Here is a 19,915-nt window from a genome sequence, read left to right as displayed (position 1 = left end):
TATTCCTTGGTGTCCCTAAAAATGGAAGGCCAATAATATCCTAAAAGCAAGATTTTGTAAGCAGTTCTCTTGTCAGAAAAATGTCCTCCACATGGCTCATCATGACAAGATTTTAGTATCTATGGTATTTCGTCCTCCCGAACACATCTTCTGATGATGAGATCTGGTCATGTCTTGTATAATTCCTCATTTATCCATGAATAGGATGTGATATTGTGGACTATTCTTCTTTTTTCTCTAGGAGATAAATGAAATGGCATTTTTATTATGTCCAAATAGTTAGAAATATCTGCAAACCAAGGTGATTTAGTAGATACTGCAAAAAGATATTCATCAGGAAATTTATCTTCTACAGGTTGATCATTGTTTTCATTTTGTATTCTAGATAGAAAATCAGCAATTGTGTTCTGTTTTCCTGGCCTATCTAGAATGGTTATGTTGAATTCTTGTAAAAGTAGGAGCCATCTAGTTATTCTTCCATTAATGACTGGTTTATTCATTAGGTATCTAATGGCAGAATGGTCTGTGTGTACAAAAGTTTCATAGCTAGTTATATAATGTCTGAATTTTTTAATGGCATGAATCACAGCTAAGAACTCCTTTTCAGTTACAATATAATTAAACTCTGTAGGGGTTAAATTTTTACTAGTATAATAAATGGCATAAGGAGTGAGATATTTTTGTCCTAAAACAGCTCCTAAGGCTAAATCTGAAGCATCTATTGAGATATGGAAAGGAAAATTCCATTTAGGTCCTTTCAAGATGGGTGCTTCAAAAATTCTCTTTTTCAATGTTTCAAAGGCAACTTGATATTCGGAATCCCAACTGAATTCACACTCTTCGGTGAGTACTTTAAAGAGTGGGGATGCAATTTTTGTGAAGTTTTCTATAAATCTTCTATCGTATCTAGTAAAACAAAGAAAACTTCTAACATCCTTTTGACAACTTGGCACTAACAACTTGGAAATGCCTTCCACCTTAGATGAGTCTACCTTAATTCCATCTCCAGAAATATGGTGACCTAGAACAATTCCCTCATTAAACATCAAGAAACATTTTTCATGGCTTAATGAGAGGTTTGTTTCTTAACATCTTATTAAGACTGTTTCCAAATTTTCTAGTGCTTCATTGAAAGAATCCCCATAGACTATGAAATCATCCATGTACACTTCCACAAAATCATGGATAAGGTCAGAGAAAATGTCGAGGACTGCCCTTTGGAATGTTGTTGGAGCATTACATAACCCAAAGGGAAGTACCCGGTAAGCATAAGTTCCCCATGGACAAGTGAATGTGGTTTTATCCTAATCTTCAAGAGCCACCTGAATCAGTTTGTATCCACTGAACCCATCCAAGAAGGAAAAATATTTTTTTCCTACTAAAGTATCTAAGACCTAATCTATGAAAGGTAACGGAAAGTGGTCTTTTTATGTTGCTTTTTTCACCTCTCTGTAATCGATGCATACTCTCCATTTTCCATTCTTTTTAGGGACAATTACTAGGGGTGAAACCCACTTATTATCAAATATTGGATAGATGAAATTTACATTTAATAATTTCTTTTAGATTTGGGTTCATTCTTCGCTGAGGTTGTCTAACTGATTTTGCATTTTGTTCAATGTAGATATGGTGTATGCAAGTTTTAGGATCAATCCCTCTCATCTCAGTGTATTCCCATGCAAAAGCAGAAGAATGTTTCTGTAAAATTTCTATCAATTGCTTCTTTTGCATGTCTTCCAAGTTTTCATTGACATTCAAGGTTTTTCCTGGAAAGATTTCTATTGAGGAATTCCCAAATTTTTCCATGGACAACAATGATACTTGTTTAGAGGAGAGATATTCATTTCGACTATGCTCATAATGTGAGGAAGATTCATTATTTTCTAGTAAATTTAAAAGTTTGTCTTCCTCTTTTACTTGTTCAGTGACAAAAATAAGTTGTATGCCTTCTCTATTTTCTATCCATTCTTCAGTTTATGTATCTATTGTTGTTCTTGCAGGGGGGTATAATGTAAATTTCTTTGTAGAATTTCCATCTAAGATAAATATATGACTTGACCTACAGTTGATAAAATCATATGTTGTAGCCAACCAAGGCCTTCCTAGAATTAATGGGTGTCCTCCTAGATTATTCTTGGGTGTTAAGACCATGAAATCAATAGGATATTCCCAAGAATCTAAATATACACCAACATCCTCTAACATACCATCTGGTTTAGTAACAGATCTATCTGCTAACTGCAATAAGGTTGGTGTGTATTGAAGGTTAGGAAGCCTAAGTGTGTCCATAACTTGTTTGCTCATTATGTTTATGGCTGCTCCTAGGTCAATCAGTGTGTTTGGTATTTCAGTTCCATTGACATGAATTTTTACAATGGGGCTTCCGGGGTCTAAATATTTTTGAATTGTCATCTTCCCCATCATAATGTCTGCAATTTTTCCGACTAACTAAATTCGTTTTATATCCTTTCTTCTTCTCCCTGATCGTTGTGTACTTAATTCCTTAATTGTTTTTGCAAAAATTGGTATTTCCTTTATGGCTTGTAATAAAGGAATCTTAATACAAACATTTCTCAATTCATCCATCATATTGTAATCAGGCAAGATAATTTGTTTCTCTACTCCTTCATCGATTTTCAATCTTTCTGGGAAAGGTGGTTTAACTGATATTGATGGTTGTTCTATGATAGGAGAATCCAATAGAATTTCTTCTGTTTATTTAGTTTCTTTTTGAGGGAGAGAAGTCTCCCCTTCTTCTGATTGATTTTTATGTTTTTGAAGATCATATTTCTTTTTTGAATAACAACAGGAGGGTTTTTTGGTAATACTCTTCCAAACCTTAATAGGACATTGTTTAGGTCTAGTGGGGTTTTTACATAAGTTTGAGGATTCTGACCCTCCATGTTGTATACTGGTTGTTGTGGTATCTTATTATTAGGATTTGGAAGTGGTTGAGCAGGTAGTTGATTTGATTTTTGTGGAAATGGTAGGGAAAGTTGTGGGTTTTTATTCTGAACTGGGACTTGTGGAAATTGATTAGCTTGAGGAATTTGATTGGACGGGGTTAAGAATTGTGGTGGAAGGTAGGATGGCGAGTATTGTTGATATTGAGCATAGGCTCCATAAGGATTTTTCCATCCTTGATTCCATGGTTGTGATTGTGCCAAAGCCCAAGTCTGTCAGGCTGAGTTCCAATTACTTTGTGAAGATTGGGAAAATTGTTGTGGTCTAAATCCTTGTGATTGATTTGGTTGGGGGCTTTTCCATGGTCTTTTGGCTATAAAGGAGAGACGGTCTATTGTTTCTGAGATTCCTTCTTCATTGAATACAGCCTTAAGACCTGGTAAGGATGGACATTCCTTTGTATCATGATTATGTGCACATATGACACAGGTTTCTATGGCTTTTGAGTCTAAGGGACACTCTCTCAGAGCATGTTTCTTCTGACATTTGGGACAGAAGATAGATAATGCAACATTTTTGGAATTTTGCTTGTTTTGTATTTTAAGGGTGTCTATATGTTCACTTAGGCTCCCTAAAATATTTGTTTTAAAGGTGTCAAGTAAATTTCCTATTTCTGCCCTGCTAACTATCCCAACTACAAACTTGTTTATTCTCGATAAGAGAGGGTCTCTAGGACTCTTTCCAACTCTTTCTTTGCCCCTTGAGATATGTACACATAAATCACAAATATCTGCAAATGGTAGTTGGGAAATATCTCCTTTTCCAGTTAGGTTAAGGAGATCAATCCATTCATCTTTAACGGCTCTGAGTAAAAGATATTTTAAGGTTTCTTCATCTAAATTATCCATTTTCTTCTCTTTTAACATGATAAACAAACCTTTCTACCAAGTCTTCAAGATTCTCATCTTCTTTTTGTGTCATTTTGAAGACTTCATCTTTAAGGTTACTAGGCATACAATAATCTCTATACTTGCCTAAGAAAGCCTCTTTCATTTGTGCCCATGTTGTTATAGAATGCACTCCTAGACTCATGAACCATTTTAATGTTGAGTCTTTTAATGTGGCGGGGAACAATTTCAACTTTTGAGCATCATGTAGATAGTCATATGATTTGCATAATACTTCAAATTTGAAGAGAAATGTCTCCGGATCTTCGTTTCTTTTCCCGTGGAAATTAGGAAGAATCGAGGGTGATATATTCTTCATTGTGAGGGTTGTATCTTCATCAAGAATGGGGAATCCTGAAGGATATTGATTTCCTCTACCTCTACCCCCTCCTCTACCTCTACCTCTTCCTCTTCCTCCAATCCTATCTTCTTCACCATGAACATTGTGTACTTCTCCTTCCCCTTCTTCAGCCATGATAGATTCTTCAGAGCTAATATAGTGTTCTTCTAATCTTTCTAGTTCCTCTATCAATGGTTTCTCACAATAAGTTTCCAATTCCTCTTCTTCACTAGGAATTTCTAATTCTTATCCCGAAATTTGTTCACCAGTGGGTGATAAAAAGATTACCCCTATGATTGGGGATGTAGGATTTTCTTCAATTACAACTTCAGTAGAAGAGTAGGTGAAGTTTTGGATTGAATTTTTGATCTTGAGACTTCAGGAAGTCTTTGTCAACCTCTAAATGGAATTCGGGTTTGAGTAGGTGGTGTGGAAGCTCGAAATCGTGGTGGGGTGAGTGGATTTGTGGGGATTAAACTTCTTCCTCGTCCACAAATCTACCCCTAGAGTCTCTATCCCTACACATGTAAGGTTTTAAATTAATGATGTTTTTTTTTCCCTTCTAATTGTACTTCCCTGGCAATGGTACCAAAATTTTTAGTCATTTCAATGTCCTTGAATTGGTAATCATAAATTGTCAACCAGGGTGTGTAGACTGATGAAGTACAGGTGCACAATATGTGCTTAGAAGTTATTCATTAGGTCGTTATGTATTTGTTAAGATCTAAACTTAAGATGGGGGTGGTGTTTGTCAATTGTATTAGTGTCATAATTCTTAGGGATGTTGATTAAGTTTCCTAGGAATTAATCTCTATCCAATTAGCTTGTAGATGATGTGAGAGTGGTTTTACTTATGTTAGATTGTTTGGGGTTTTTTATCTTGAATATCTATGTTGTAGCTCCTAATTCTCTAAGTGCAAAAAGAAACCTATTCTATCAGCTATGAAGGAATACTGTTGAACTCAATTGTTTAGGAGAGGACTTCTCACTTATTCAATTTCTGCTCAAACAAAGTAACCCAAGCAACATCTATATTGTGAATTGAACACACTTCAATTATGCTGGATAATAAGCAAAGGAAAGAACCGTGCAGTACCAGGTATAAAGAAAATTATATAACAGTCTAAGCTAGGTATAAAGCAAATTAAAGTTCTTATGCAGATAACAATTCGCTTGCTAGATCATTATGCAGCATTGTCACACAAAATAGAGCAATTGAAGAATTAAAGGAAATCAGATTGTAATTGATTAAAACCTGCCACTGTTTGTAGGGGGCCTCCACATAGCAGTTCAGAGCTTCCAATCAACACAACACTTGCAAACAAAAACCAATTCTATTCATGAAATTCACAAGCTATTCACAATCATATCATTCGACGCGCACCCAAATAACAATGCAGCCATTAGTTTTATAGCATGTCTCTTGGCATAATTGTATGAAGATTTCAAGCCTAATATCTCTAACCTATCTAAACTTGTATCGCTAAACCGTCATTTTGTTATTCCGAAAGCAAAATGATAAGGTTTCAACTGATCTCGGGTTTTGTTCTGTGTTAATCCAACAGTTGAATTGGAGTTTGACCGCGATCTCCTATGCTTCTTTTAGAAAACAGTTTCAAGTGGATAGGAAGGTATCCATGAGGGGGTCATCCTCTATCCATTTGCACCTTTCGTTGCTGACCTGGAACTCTGGAACCTTGCGAACAATGAAGACAGCTACGGAAACCTGGATTAGCTACTGAAACAGACTGATTCGGTAGCCAATTGCAACTTTAATAAAACAATAGGGTATACAGTTAAATATGAACAAGAAAACATACTATTGCATACCTTCATCAAAACCCGGTAGATATGGCTTTATTTAAGTGGTAAATATATATGAAAAATAGAGTATCAGTAGGCAAAAAGGATGTCATGGTAGAACAATCTTCGGACTCTACAAACACTATGAGATCTATCATCACTAACAAATATTTGTTTGGTGTTATAATAATTAAGAGTAGAAAAAATAGCTTTATCCTTAGCAATATGATAAGATACTCTAAAATCAATAAGCCACTCATCAGAAGAAGTAGAGGATGTATTGAAGGAGAAACCATAAGCATAAAAAATTCTAGTGCCTAAGGGAAACGACTAGATCAAAGATACCTAAAATACAATTATAAATTATAAATTTAACTATAGTAGTAAGATTTGGTTGTATTGATTCTAGGTGTAGGAAATTTAGAATTATATAAACAATCAAAATACTACAGATATGGTAAAGATAACTAAATGCTTAAATATATTTACAATTTCAAACTTTTAAAAATTTTAATAAATATTATTATACGTATTAAAATATATTTAAATGTTTAAACTTCATATCATCCTTTAATTATTATAATATTTATTAAAATTTAATTGTTAGAATAAGAGTGGAACTTCAACTAAAATAACTAATGCTCACCATGTAGTTTAGCTTTTAACAATTTAATTCATGATATAATTATAACTAATTATAGCTAATGATAACTCACACTAATTATAACTTTACCGAGATAGGGCAATGGTCACATTTGTGAATGTTCAATACACATGCTTTTTCTTCTAGATAAATATGAATTCAAATGGCATAATTAAAAAAAAAACTCAAAGCTCATTTCAAATAAATTTTAATGTAATAATAAAACCAAATATCAAATTCGTACATACTCGGCCTCAAATTAGACCATTAAGTCCTTTCTAAACTTGAATATATAGCCTCTTGCAAGAAACGTATTCATATAACTATTAGGCCTACAAAAATATACATTTAAAATATGACTCTTAACATTTAACTTATAATTTAAAATATATCTTTATCATCTGTTTTCATCTGTAAACATTATTTTTTAATATTAATGAAATTTACACCAATGGTTTTAATGGGATTAGTAATAAAATAAAAACCACCTTATCATATATTTGTGTGTTATTCTATTATATATTATGTTTTAAGTTAAAAATATATTTCAAATGAGGAATGAATGTTATTTAAAATATTAAAAAACATTTCAATAAATATGGAATTTGAAATGATATAGTGATTAATATTACTGTTTAAATTTAGAGAAAGTGATATACATTGGAATTTATAACCAGGATATTTGATTTTGTTTTAATTTTGCTTTTTAATAAAAGTTGTAGCAATTCACACTAAAGAAAGATCGACTTATCCAAAGACTTAAATCTTCTTTATAAAATCTATTGTTTATATTATATATATGTATGATTTTTTATAAACTAGTTAGAGATTGTATTACTTAAGTAGAATAAAGCACTTAAAGCATACATCATAATAACAGAATATATGTTTTTATGGTTGGGAAACAAAACTGATAGCATAGTAATAAAAAATTTATTGATTGTATTCTTTAATAAAATTAAAGGGATAATAGAAATTAAAATATTAAATAATTGGTAAGAAATGATAATATTAGTAATATTTATAAAGTTTTAATATTATCAAATTTAAACAAAAAGCCAAGTGAAATTATATATGTCAAAGGATAGTCAACTTGAATGGTTTTAGATATATCTTCCTCTTCCTCGGAGGTGGAAAACTCGAGGTTTATTAGCTTCTTGGAAAGGATTGAAACTTTGTCCTTTAACTTTCTAGTGAGTTGTTGTATTATCACTATTGCATGTGAGAAGTTCTAGTTGAGTTTAAGATCTTGCCACCAAGACTTTCCTCATGATAGTTTTCAGTTGCCAATAGATGTTCATATTTTGCATATACCTTATTTGTCTAGTTCTAGTATTTTTAGTATCTAGCACCCAACTCCCAATATGCTCTTCAACCTCAAATTCATCCAAATAGTTCTTTGTTCCTACCCTAGCATTACAAACCTTGTCATAAATATATCTAGGACATGCACATTCTTTATAAAAATGTTGTTTCCTAGAGGAGTTGACCACCATATTGAGCTACATTGCATCATGTATTACGCTTTGGTGAGGTTTCCATTTAAGCCTCCCATGCCTCCTTCCATCACGTCTCATAAAATCGCTATGCTTAATCACGATTTCCACCTTATGTGAGGTTAGACAATGAAAATATTGTTTACAATTAAAATAAATAAATGCAATAGTCCTTGATGACTTTTGATACAATTCCATCTCAATGCACCATCCTATCTAATGCTAGTGGCCAAGGATAAGTAATTATGTGTCAAAAGACAAATAATTGAGTGATTAAAAAAATAGCAATGCTCTAATACATTACAACAACATACACAACATGAACTCATTATGTTAGTTTATCAAAATTGAATCTAGTTGGAGAAGACAATAATCATTCTTCCCAACTATCCAAGTGTTGACGTTGTTGGATACTGCTAATACACAGGGTTACTCCCATATATGAAGTCCCAATTAGACCTCAAACCATTTGGTGAAGGAGCCCCATTTGGAATACAGCCTGACCATCGTTTACTTAAATATATGCCTTGGCTTTAGCAGTTAGCATGACAAAGAAGTACACATGTGATTTTGAATGAGTAAGAGAGTGTGCCTTGTGAATGTTCAATTGCAAATGTATCAAGGCCCTTTTAATACCTAGGGGAGATAAAGTGAGCCTCTAAGAGAGAAGTAATAGTACTACCCTAATGGAGACACACACAAATGAGAAAGGCTCATCTAACATCAAACAAAATAGTTCACATAGACGTGGCAATCGTTACAATCATTACAACACATTTCTAATAAGTTAAGCACCAAATTCACCGAAATAGTTCAATTACTTCAGTACATGTGAAAGTGAAACATGAATCATAAAAATTCAAAGAGTAGTCTTAAACCATCCACATTCCATGTACGAAAATGTGTTGGCCAAAAGGCTTCAAGAATTAAGCAAAAATTCCAAGATACATGAATACATTGAACATCATTAGCTCCAATAGTGGAGCATTAGAACCTCTACTTTCTCCCCAAAACTACTAACTTTATCTCTCTAATGCCTTGTGGGAGAAGCCAAGGTTAAAATTCCATTGCATGAGTAATGATGATCCTTTTATAACTAGAGGCGTGACCTTTCACATCCTCATGAATCTTGACTTTCCAACTTCTAATAACCTTTGGAATTCTATGACCTTTGGACTTCCAAATGGCTTTTGGAATTACATATGACTCTTGATATTACATGTTTTTTGGAATTCCATGGCTCTTTTGTCCACACGTGACCCTTGGAATTCCACTTATTTGTCTTTATAATGATTACATTATTACATCATAACTTCCACATCATCATGTGATGGGACATGACAAGTCACTATTACTGATGACTAGGACTTATAGTGACTGATGACATGGACTTTCTTCAATGGGTGACATGGCTTCCACTTGTGTGTTTGGTTTGAATGCAACTTCTGATCATTGATGTATTCACCCTCCAAATGGTATTCGATCTTATGGAGTCTTCAGGGTGCTTCGATCATCAAGACTTCAATGTATTATTTCTTCTTCGTTGCTTCCTTTTTTTTTCCTACTTTTTCCGATATTCTTCATGCATGCTAACCATGTTATTCCTGGAATACTTGTAACTACAATCACTCATGAAAAACAACCATCATCCTGAAAATCTCCTATTTTAACATGTTTTATGTTTATTTTATGTTCATTCCTTATCAGTGTGCTTTAACGGAGCAAGGAGAGCTTCTTGGTGCACTTCAAAAGGCTGAAGGGTTGAAGGGAATAGGCTTCAAGCCTTCAGGATGTGCTCATGCACTCAAGAAGAAGGGACACTCAACAGTGGGCGCAGGGGGCATGTCTGAAGGACGAAGGAGAAGGCTTCAAGATTCCCAAGTGTGTTGTGCACTCAAGGGAGACAAGGAGGGAGAATGGAGAAGAGTTAAAGGCTGAAGGGAGAGGCTTCAGGGTTTTGGGATGCACTCATGTGCTCAAAAAAGACAAAGGAGGGCACAAGACGCATTGTTGAAGCACGAAGCATGAAGCTTCAGGGCTTCAAAGTGTGCTCATGCACTCTAAGGTCAAGGAGGGAGAATGGAAAATTGTTGAAGGCTGAATGGTTTGATCTTTGGGTCTTCGGGGTGTGCTCATGTGCTCAAGGAGGGTGCACTTCTTCGAGTCGAAGGAGTGCGCTCAAAGGAAGGCTTGCTTTCTCAAAGGGCACAATTCATAATAAGGAAGGGGAATGATGCTTAAGGAGTGCGTTATATGCCCTTAGAGGGTGAATGGTGCACATATAAATAATGAAGGATTCCCGTTCAAGGCTTAAGAGTTCGCTCATGCGCTCCTTGCCTCAATGGGTTCATATTCCAAATGAAATTTGTCTAACTTTGAGGGATCGAGCAAGGGACAACACAATAAGTTTAGACATAAAAACATGTGCAACACATACCAACTCATCGAGAACACTTAGAAAAGCTTGAACAATGATAAATAGACATCAAAATTCCACTTTACATACATTCCCCAAGCACAATGAACAAAGTGTGTGCGATTGCGATCAAAAAGTGTCGTTTTGTGACAATAAAGGTGTTACGACCATTAATTTCACTAAAGGTGTTATAATCAACGTGATGATACATGAGTATGATGAATAACACTTGAAACATATAGAATGACTTAAAACGACACTTGAAGACCAAGGTGAAACTAGATACGATGGTAAAGTAGGCTCTAAAATTTGAATGTAGTGAAATTTTTGGAGAGTGTTGTAGTAGCGACAACATTTGACAACACATTGGGCGAGCTTCAACGTCTCTTTATAGGAATGGATTTTCAGTTAAAGGGTCAACCCTTCAAGAAGTATTGATTCATTAAACAAATTTTCTTGACTTCCCCCTTTCAACCTGGTTATAAACATAGTCCCTCACTTTCTTTCACTTTGTTCAACACACAAAAGATATGCCATATCCCAATTGTTTCAATCCGGGAAAGGGTAATGTGCACGATGATTTTATGATATTCAGAGTATGAGTTTTCCTCTCTGGTGTTGCTATGTTGTTAGTAGGTCTAGACAGTAGCTTGATGGAGTCACTTTGGGAGCACAAATGTAGCTTCACTTCTAGTAGGCCTAAACAATACCCTAGAAAAGTCATGTGCTTCACCTCCCTATGTTGGAAGACTTTCTCTTATTTCACCCTTTATTTATTTATTTAATAGGATTGTACATCGGGACTTGTATATTTTCAACAGGTGAAAGAGGGACCCTGACTTATTAAGAGCATAGGATGTTTCCCATTCTGAGAATTATTTTAGAACCTCTGATATTGGTCTGATCGCTTTAAATTTTCCCCTTATCCTTTCTCTACTAGATTTGACAAACATTAACACACAAGTAGATTTATACCAATTTGAGTAGTTTGGATACTAGAATAGGCGTTGATCTAATAGGTTCCCTCAAGGTTTTTCTTTTAGATGTATCATATTTTCCATCTAGACTTAGCTCAACCTATGGAATTTTCCCAAACAAAGAAGGAGAACAAGCAGATAGCTAAGCATTGTGGTTGTCACATTTTCTCTTTAATTGCCCCACAAAGTCCTTTTGAGCCACACACTTTTACACAGGGTCCTATTTATGTACAATGACTAAGAAACAAACACGATAGGACATGACACACATAATACCGACACTAACGAAAAATAAAAAGACAAAAGACAAATTGTATAGGAAGCACAACTTGCAGCTGTTGGCCTGCTATTGAAAATGATGTTTCAAATCTCGACCATTTACGAGAAGGGGGTTAATCCTCCTATCTAAGGATTTCAACTTGAAGGTATTATGACCGAGCTTCTCTTCAATGGTGAAAGGATCAATCCACGGGGAGTGGAACTTCATGTGTTTGCTTTTCTCTAAGTGATATTTATCCCACTTAAGTACTAAGTCAAACACATCGAAAGTCTTAGCCCTTGTGGACTTCTTGTTTAACCAATGCTTAACATGGTTTTGATGAACGAAAAATATATCTTTGGCTTTCATCCTTTCTTCCTCAAGTTTGAGTAAAGTGTCCATCCTTCTCTAAACCAGAAGACAAAGTATACCGTAGGACTCTTGGGAGAGTTGCAAGGATGGGAGATACAAGTTTGGGGGCAAGATAACCTCTTTACCATAAACCAAAAAGTACAGTGAGGTCTTAAGAGAAGGCTTAAGAGTTATACAGTCAACCCATAATGCATTTGTGAAACTGCTATGCCAATTCCTTTGCTCAAAGAAGATGGTTTTCTTGAGGATGTGAATAGGATTTTAATTTATTGATTCGGCCAAACCTTTCCCTGCAGGTAATAATTAGATGTATGTTTTAATACAATCCCATTTTATATTGAAAATTCATAAAGTTTCAATGACGAAAAATAAGTGACGTTATCAAATAAAAATTACATTGGAACACCAAACTTGGTTATAATATTATGTCTCAAAGAGTGGATGACTTCCTTGTAATTTACTTGTCTTAAGGGAACTACTTTTGACCACCAAGTGAAATAATATATTATTGTCAAAATATGTCGGTGTTGCCTTGACGAGTGTGGAAATATTTATCCCATAAAATCTATGCCCCACTATTGGAATGGTTCCTTGACTACTACTAGTATAAGTGGGGCAATTGACCTATGATCCCAACCAACACATCTCTAACAATTTGGGAACTTGTGGACATAAGCATGAGCATCTTTGAATAAAGTGGATCATTAATAACCAACCATCATCATTGTATTCATAGTTTTGTTACTCGCATAGTGACCACATGTAGGTCCATCGTGCAAATATTTAAGTAACTACTTTGTATCTTGTGGCTCAAGGAATCTTAGCAAGACACCATTGTGGTGCTTACTGAAAAGCACTCCATGAACAAGCTGGTAGAATAGATATTTTAAGCGAAATGCCCTCTTTTGTTTATTTGATAAATGTGTGGGCAAGGTTTCATTCTCTAGAAATTTCCGTATATCGAAATACCATGGCACTGTAGACGTGGACTGGGGAACATGTTATACATTGTAAATTTTTATTTCCTGCTCCCAACCTGAAATATCTTGCTCGGGAGCATCTCTTGCTTCAACTGCTAATTGGCAGAGGCCATGACCCTTAATGGTATGAACTGGTTTAAACTCCATATCATATTCTTGTAACCAGGTCATCAATTTTTCCCTCTTCTCACCCATACCCTACTACACGAAGAGTGTTCTTACCACTAGATGAGGCACAACTATGATTGTGTGAGATTTTAAAAGATAGGGCTTGAAATATTTGATTGCCTTGTATATAACATATGCTTATTTTTCGATGGCAGGATATTTTAGTTCTAACCTCTGTAAGAAAACATTGATGAAAGAAATAGGTTGTTCGTTTCACTCAGTATCCTTTTGAGTCAATATGGCTGCAATAAACGAATCTGAAGCTAAGGTATAAAGAAGGAAATATTTTCCATAGTCAGGGCTGAATAACGTGGGTGCATCAACGATAACTTGTTTTATTTGATCGAAAGAATACTTTTCCCATTTGTCCCATTTGTAAGTTGTGTCTTTCGTGATCATCTACTATAGGGGTTTAACTATTTGAGCATAGTTAGAGATTAATTTTCGTAGGAATTAATATTCCCTAGGAAAGATTGCATAGCCTTCTTATTTACCGAGAATGGGACCTGTGTAATAGCTTTGACCCTTTCAGGATCAAATTTTATTCCTCTCTTTGCAATGATGTGCCCGAAGAGAGTGCCCTCTGACACACCAAATATGATTTTCTTGGGATTAAGAGAAATCCCATATTTACAACACCACTCAAATATTTATTTTATATTATGTACATGATCTGATCTTCTTTTGGAAAACACAATAACATCATTCAAATAAACAACAACACTCTGACCATTCAGACCACGAAAAGTGATGTCCATCAATCTTTGATATGTATCCCTTGCATTGATAAGCTCGAATGACATAATCTTAAAAGTGAATGTTCCCCATTTGGTCCTAAAGGTGGTTTTAAAACGATCTGGTTCTGCCACTAGCACCTGATTGTAACCAGAGAAACCATCTAGCAACAAAAACATCTCATACCCAAATATTGTTTGGAGGATATGTTCCATGGATGGCCCTAGGTAATTATCTTTATTAGATGCCCATTTGAGATTGAGGAAATCCACACATAACCTTACTTCCCTGGACTTCTTTCTGACTGAGACGAAATTCGAAACCCAAATGGAATGTCTAGCTTTAGCCTCCCCTTGTGAGCCAGTAGCCACGTTTGATCTCTATTTCTTTCACCTTGTTTTCTTCCCTTCTTCCTTTCGGTCCCTAGCTTTACGGAGAAAAGGGGGAATTGTTGTGGACTGGTGTTCGGGAAGGACTAAAAGCAGTGCGAGCTCCCGGGGTGGCCACCCTAGTCCTTCTCGATTGTTGTTCCATGAATTTCCCCCTTTTTGCGAGGGCGTGGGGCTCGGGGAGATTGTTCTCTGTTCGAGCCTCCTCGTTTGAGGGGGGGGTAGGCACCTTTGTTTCTCTTTCTTTCATGAGTTTTTCCTCCTTTTGTCCCTTAGCCTTACATTTGTTGTGGGGGGTGCCCTTATTCAGTGTTGTGGCTAGTTTTTCGGTAATACGTGGAAATGACTCTCAGCAACGGATATCTTGGCTCTTGTTACGATGAAGAACGTATCAAAATGCGATACTTAGTGTGAATTGCAGAATCCCATGAATCGTATTATGAGAATCCAACAACTTTCTCAATTCCTTTTGGATGAGGGGATCCAGTGTTGGATGAACTTTCCTTAGTTTACGTTTGAAAGGTTTTACCCCTTCTTTTATGGGAATGACATGCTGGATAATATGAGTATCATATGTCTTTAAATAATTGTATGTCCATGCATACACATCATAGTATTGTTTGAACAAGTGGATTAATGATTGTTGTTCTTGTAGAGAGCAACATGTACCCAAGTTTACATACTTCAGATATTCTTGAGTTACTATATTGACTTGTTCATATGATAACTTCAAGCTCTGAGTCTTGGTATTGGTTGGTCCGCTGAATTGGTTTTGGAGGTCATATAATTTTTCTAGGGACACCACACCTTTAGGCATAGTGTTACTTTTCATTGTATTAGATGCCTCCTGCAAATCCTTTTTGTGATCATCGTCTTCTATGGCAATGTCTTTGAACACATATGTACTAGCCATGAAATGCAGTATCTATTGGTTGTCATTGAAAACGTAAAAATTTGTGATGTTTTTCAGGCACAAATGGTTTATATATAATCTCAATTGAGAAACCATTTCTCGATGGCGACATCCTAGCAGATGCATTCAGTAATGCATCTACTGCAACATTTCTAAGCCTGGGAACAGAAATAATATTAAAAGCTTTAAAATAATTAATCAAATGCCATACTCCTGCTGGTAGTTTTTGATATTTTGTGAAATATAGTGGATAGTATCCCGTACCTAATCAGTAAGCACCTCTGAGTCACTGATTACCTTAAGGAACTCTACCTTCAGATCGATGGCTTTCTTTGGTCCAAATATGAGTGCTTCATATTCGATAATATTATTTGTACACTTGAACTCCAACCAACATGAAAGGATATACTTATTATTACACGGGTCTACAAGTAAGCAACTAGCTCATGATCCATCATGTGTCTTTGAACCATCAAAGTATAAAGTCTAAATAATATTATCTACTAGATTGCTTCCTATACTATTATTATTATTAATCTGTACATCTATATTACAAGATTCATTTGCACCAACTGGAGAACCGTATTAGAGGAAATTTCAACTTAAAAATAGCCACCTAAGAAAAAATTAAGAAATTAATTTAATAATGTCATGTAGACATTTTTTAATATATCATTTTAATTATTTTACTTTTATCAAAATTACCCAAATAAATGTCATGTTTTTCAAAATAACTGTAATATATTTTATATTTAAATTAATTTATTAGCACAAGATTTAATAAAATTTAAATTTAAAAGGTAAATTTAAATTTAAAGTACCCAAACAAACATCACTTTTATAAAAATAACCATATATATATTATATTTAAATTAATTTATTGACACAAGTTTTAATAAAATAAATAAATTTAAATTGCCGAAATAACTGCACTTTTATCAAAATAATTGCACATATATTTTTTATATTTAAATTAAGTTATTAACAGAATATTTAATAAAGTTTAAATTTAAAAAGTAAATTTAAAATTTAAATTAGTTATGCGTGATTAAAAACACACTCAACCTGTATTTTACCATTCGTTAAAAATATTCTTGATATTATAACTTTTATATAATAAGATATTAATTTTACTTTTAATATTTAATGTAGTTTTAAGTCACTTGGGACCCATTCACACTGAAGGTAGATAAATTATATTATTAAAAAAATGTGTTGATGCCTAGTTACACCTGTATCTCTTTTGAACTTTAAAGGAGTTTGATTGACTTACACATTATGACATGGAAATTCAATGTTAACTTTTTAAAATCAAATTTCCTCTAATAAGGAAGCAGCTCCAAGTGTGTATCTAGTGGGATGAGTGATGGTTGTGCTTGATAACACCCGTGGTTGGTTTCCAAGAAACAATTTCCAAAGATTAAATTAGTAAAGGCAATAGGCTCATTATGGCCCTCAAATGGTGTCACAATATATTTCATGTATGCTTCACTTTCCCCTCGAATTTGGGTTTTTTTGCCCTTGTAAGGAAGCCATAAATGTGAAAAATTTATAGCAAAATACCCTTGTAATTTACTAGACTGGTCTCTACTCAAGAGTACATTGTAAGCTTTAGGGATGTCCATAATTACAATATTTATACATTGATGAACTCGATTATCAAATGATAATCAGATAAGAACATTCCTGTGTTCACCAATAGCTTGGATAAGAGATTTGTCTAGATGAATAATTTTTGTATTGGTTTTGTACCATTTAGCATTTATTTTCTTAGCGAAAAATAATGGAATTACATTCACACATGCATCGAAATCAACTAAAAAATTATAAACATTGTAACTAAAAACGTCAAAAGTTAACAAAAATGGACAATAGAGAGTGTTAGCATTAAATGTTACATAATTAACCACAGGTTCATGGGAACCAAAATACTTACCATGCACCTTATGAGAGGAAGAAACTTTGTGACCTGGCGAAGGTTGTGAAAAGGCTAGGACAAGTTGTTTACGCTGGCCTGCTATCTTTTCAAGCTCATAGATGGAAATATTGGCTTGAGCTCTCTTCAAATCTTCAACTTTGTTATAATCAATTCTTTCACCCTTAGCAGGCAATGATGAACTGTCTAGAGGAGTAACTTTGTTTGACACTTCCAAAGTGATGGAATTACTTTTATTGCTTGAGGAAGTGTTCTTAGAAGCAATTGTATTTCCATACTTACTTTGTGCATTCTGAGAAGGATTGACTAGTGGTGAGATCCTTCTTAACAATTGTTCCTTCAATTTTTTCCTCGTTGCCTCCTGTTTCTAAATGTGCCCTTGGCTCCTCAAGTTATATCAACCATTTTGATTCTGAGGGGAGGGGCTCACTTTGAGGTGGTTCTCCAACACTTTTCTTGTCAGCAATAATATTACAATCAAAAGCATTCACTGGATGTCTAATACATGTACTTTCTTCAGTCGCTGCAGGTTCTTTTGTGTCTTCTGTCTGCTCATATTTCTCATTTATTAGTAAGGAATCCACAATGTGTGTTTCTAGAGCATTCATGTTGTGGTTCCATTGTGGGCACACCTTTTCTGAATGTTACTCCTAATGGAAAGAGCATTAGTTATCCATGCCCATACTTTTAATATTCAACACAACATTCAAACTCTGGGAAGACTTGGTAGGATGATTGTTGTTGTTGTTGTTTTCATCCCTTCAGAATGGGAAAGAATTGGGAGGCTTGCTACTGGTATAAGTCTCGGTTGACTGTCTCCTTAATTCTAAAATATCATTAGCAAGTGCCTTCACTATCCTGGTCAACCTTTCAATATCTAACAAATCCTTTTCCTTAGCCTTACTTGAGGAAGGCTGAGACTTCCTGCCAATTTACTTGGAGTCATTAGATTCATCATCATTAGTAATAACTCCAATAGCACACAAGTCCTTCTCCACGACAATTTCTTCTACAAATTTTCGTGCCAATGTTTCCTTTACAACTCTTTTAACGAAACAGTAAATGTTTTTGGGAAAATCAACTCTAGAATAATCAATCGTAATTGAATCATGAGGTTGCATCCCCTAGGGAAACTTGTTCATTATGTGTTTGAACTTTTGATTGAATTCTTTCAGTTTCTCATTTTCCCCCATCTTACTATTTCCGATATCTTTCAATAACATGGCGAGAGTCTTTTCATCAAAAAAAAAATCCAAAAATAATTTCTTAAACTCCCTCCAAATGTGGACTGAATTAATAGGTGGACCAGGGTACCATGTTGCTACTCTACCTATTAGTATAAAAGGAAAATGTCTAAATGCAATATCATCACATTGTACCTCTAACATCCATAGATGCATGTATAAATGATCGATGTGATCTTCTTCGTTTGTCTTCTTATCTGGATCAAACTTTGATAAGAACTTTTCTGGATGTCTAGGCATTTTATGAAGGTTATCCAGAAGAGAAAGAGGCCCTTGGGCCATCCAATCTAGGTCTTGTTCATCCATGTCTTGTCTCTAGGTTCCTCCTCCTTTTCAGAATCTAAGAAGCCTTCTCCTTCACCGTCTAAACCCTCGTTGAAATCAAAATCAGCTCCTGGTTGTTCTTTTTCAAACAGAACAATGTCTTCCTCGTACCCTTCATTAATTTGTGGAAGTGGCTCTCATTGAACTGTGTCTTCAGAGGATTTTTCTAACTCTTCAAGAGTGGCAAAAACTAAATCTTCCAATGATGAAACTAATACACTAGTATGAGTTGTCTCTTTCTTCTTAGGATGATGCTGTAGATTATGAGTGACAGGGAGTAAATCGATAGATTTGCAAACCGACGGGCTATAGGTCGAAGTGCCTAGAGTTGTTCGTAGGTAACCTCATATTCCAACTCTAGAATAGGTTGATAAGACTCTCCTACATTGTTAATAGGACTTGGAATAGTGCTCGGAATATTTCTACCTTGTCCAGAAGATGAATGATTAGGATATACAGAGTTATCACCCATAAAAAATTGGTTTCCCTCCTTCTAGTACCAGAATTTTGACAGTTATGGATATCGCCAACACATAAGGGATATCCCCAATATGAAGTCCCAATTAGACCTCACATTATTTGGTATAGGAGTCCCATTCAAAATACAACCTCACTACCATTTACTTAAAGATATGCCTTGGCTCTAGCAGTTGGCATGAGAGAGAAGTGGACATGTGCTTTTGAATGAGCAAGAGAGTGTGCCTTGTGAATGTTCAATTGCAAATGTATCAAGGTCCTTTTACCCGGAGGGGATATAAAGTGATCCTCTAAGAGAGAAGTAATAGTACTATGCTAATGGAGACACACACAGATGAGAAAGGCTCGCCTAACATCAAGCAAAATAGTTCACATAAATGTGATGATAATTACAATCATTACAACACATTTTCAATAAGTTAAGCACCACATTCATCGAAATAGTTCAATTACTTCAGTACATGCGAAAGTGAAACATGAATGATAAACATTCAAAGAGTAGTCTTCAAACATCTACAATCCATGTATGAAAATGAGTTGTCCGAAAAGCTTCAAGTATTAAGCAAAAGTTCCAAGCTACATAAACACAATG

General features: G+C 34.8%; 1 pseudogene; it reads left to right on the top strand.

Moving 5' to 3' along the window:
• Positions 1-14,773: 14,773 nt before the first annotated feature.
• On the top strand, positions 14,774-14,921 carry LOC149182886 (5.8S ribosomal RNA; annotated as a pseudogene).
• Positions 14,922-19,915: the final 4,994 nt, after the last annotated feature.

The sequence above is a fragment of the Pinus tabuliformis genome, chromosome 3_2 (genome assembly GCF_031772625.1).
Source record: "Pinus tabuliformis cultivar Carrire ecotype Pingquan chromosome 3_2, CPIR1, whole genome shotgun sequence".
In the NCBI taxonomy this organism is placed as follows: domain Eukaryota; kingdom Viridiplantae; phylum Streptophyta; class Pinopsida; order Pinales; family Pinaceae; genus Pinus; species Pinus tabuliformis.
Note: the sequence above shows the minus strand (reverse complement) of the source record. Positions and strands in the feature narration are given on the sequence as shown.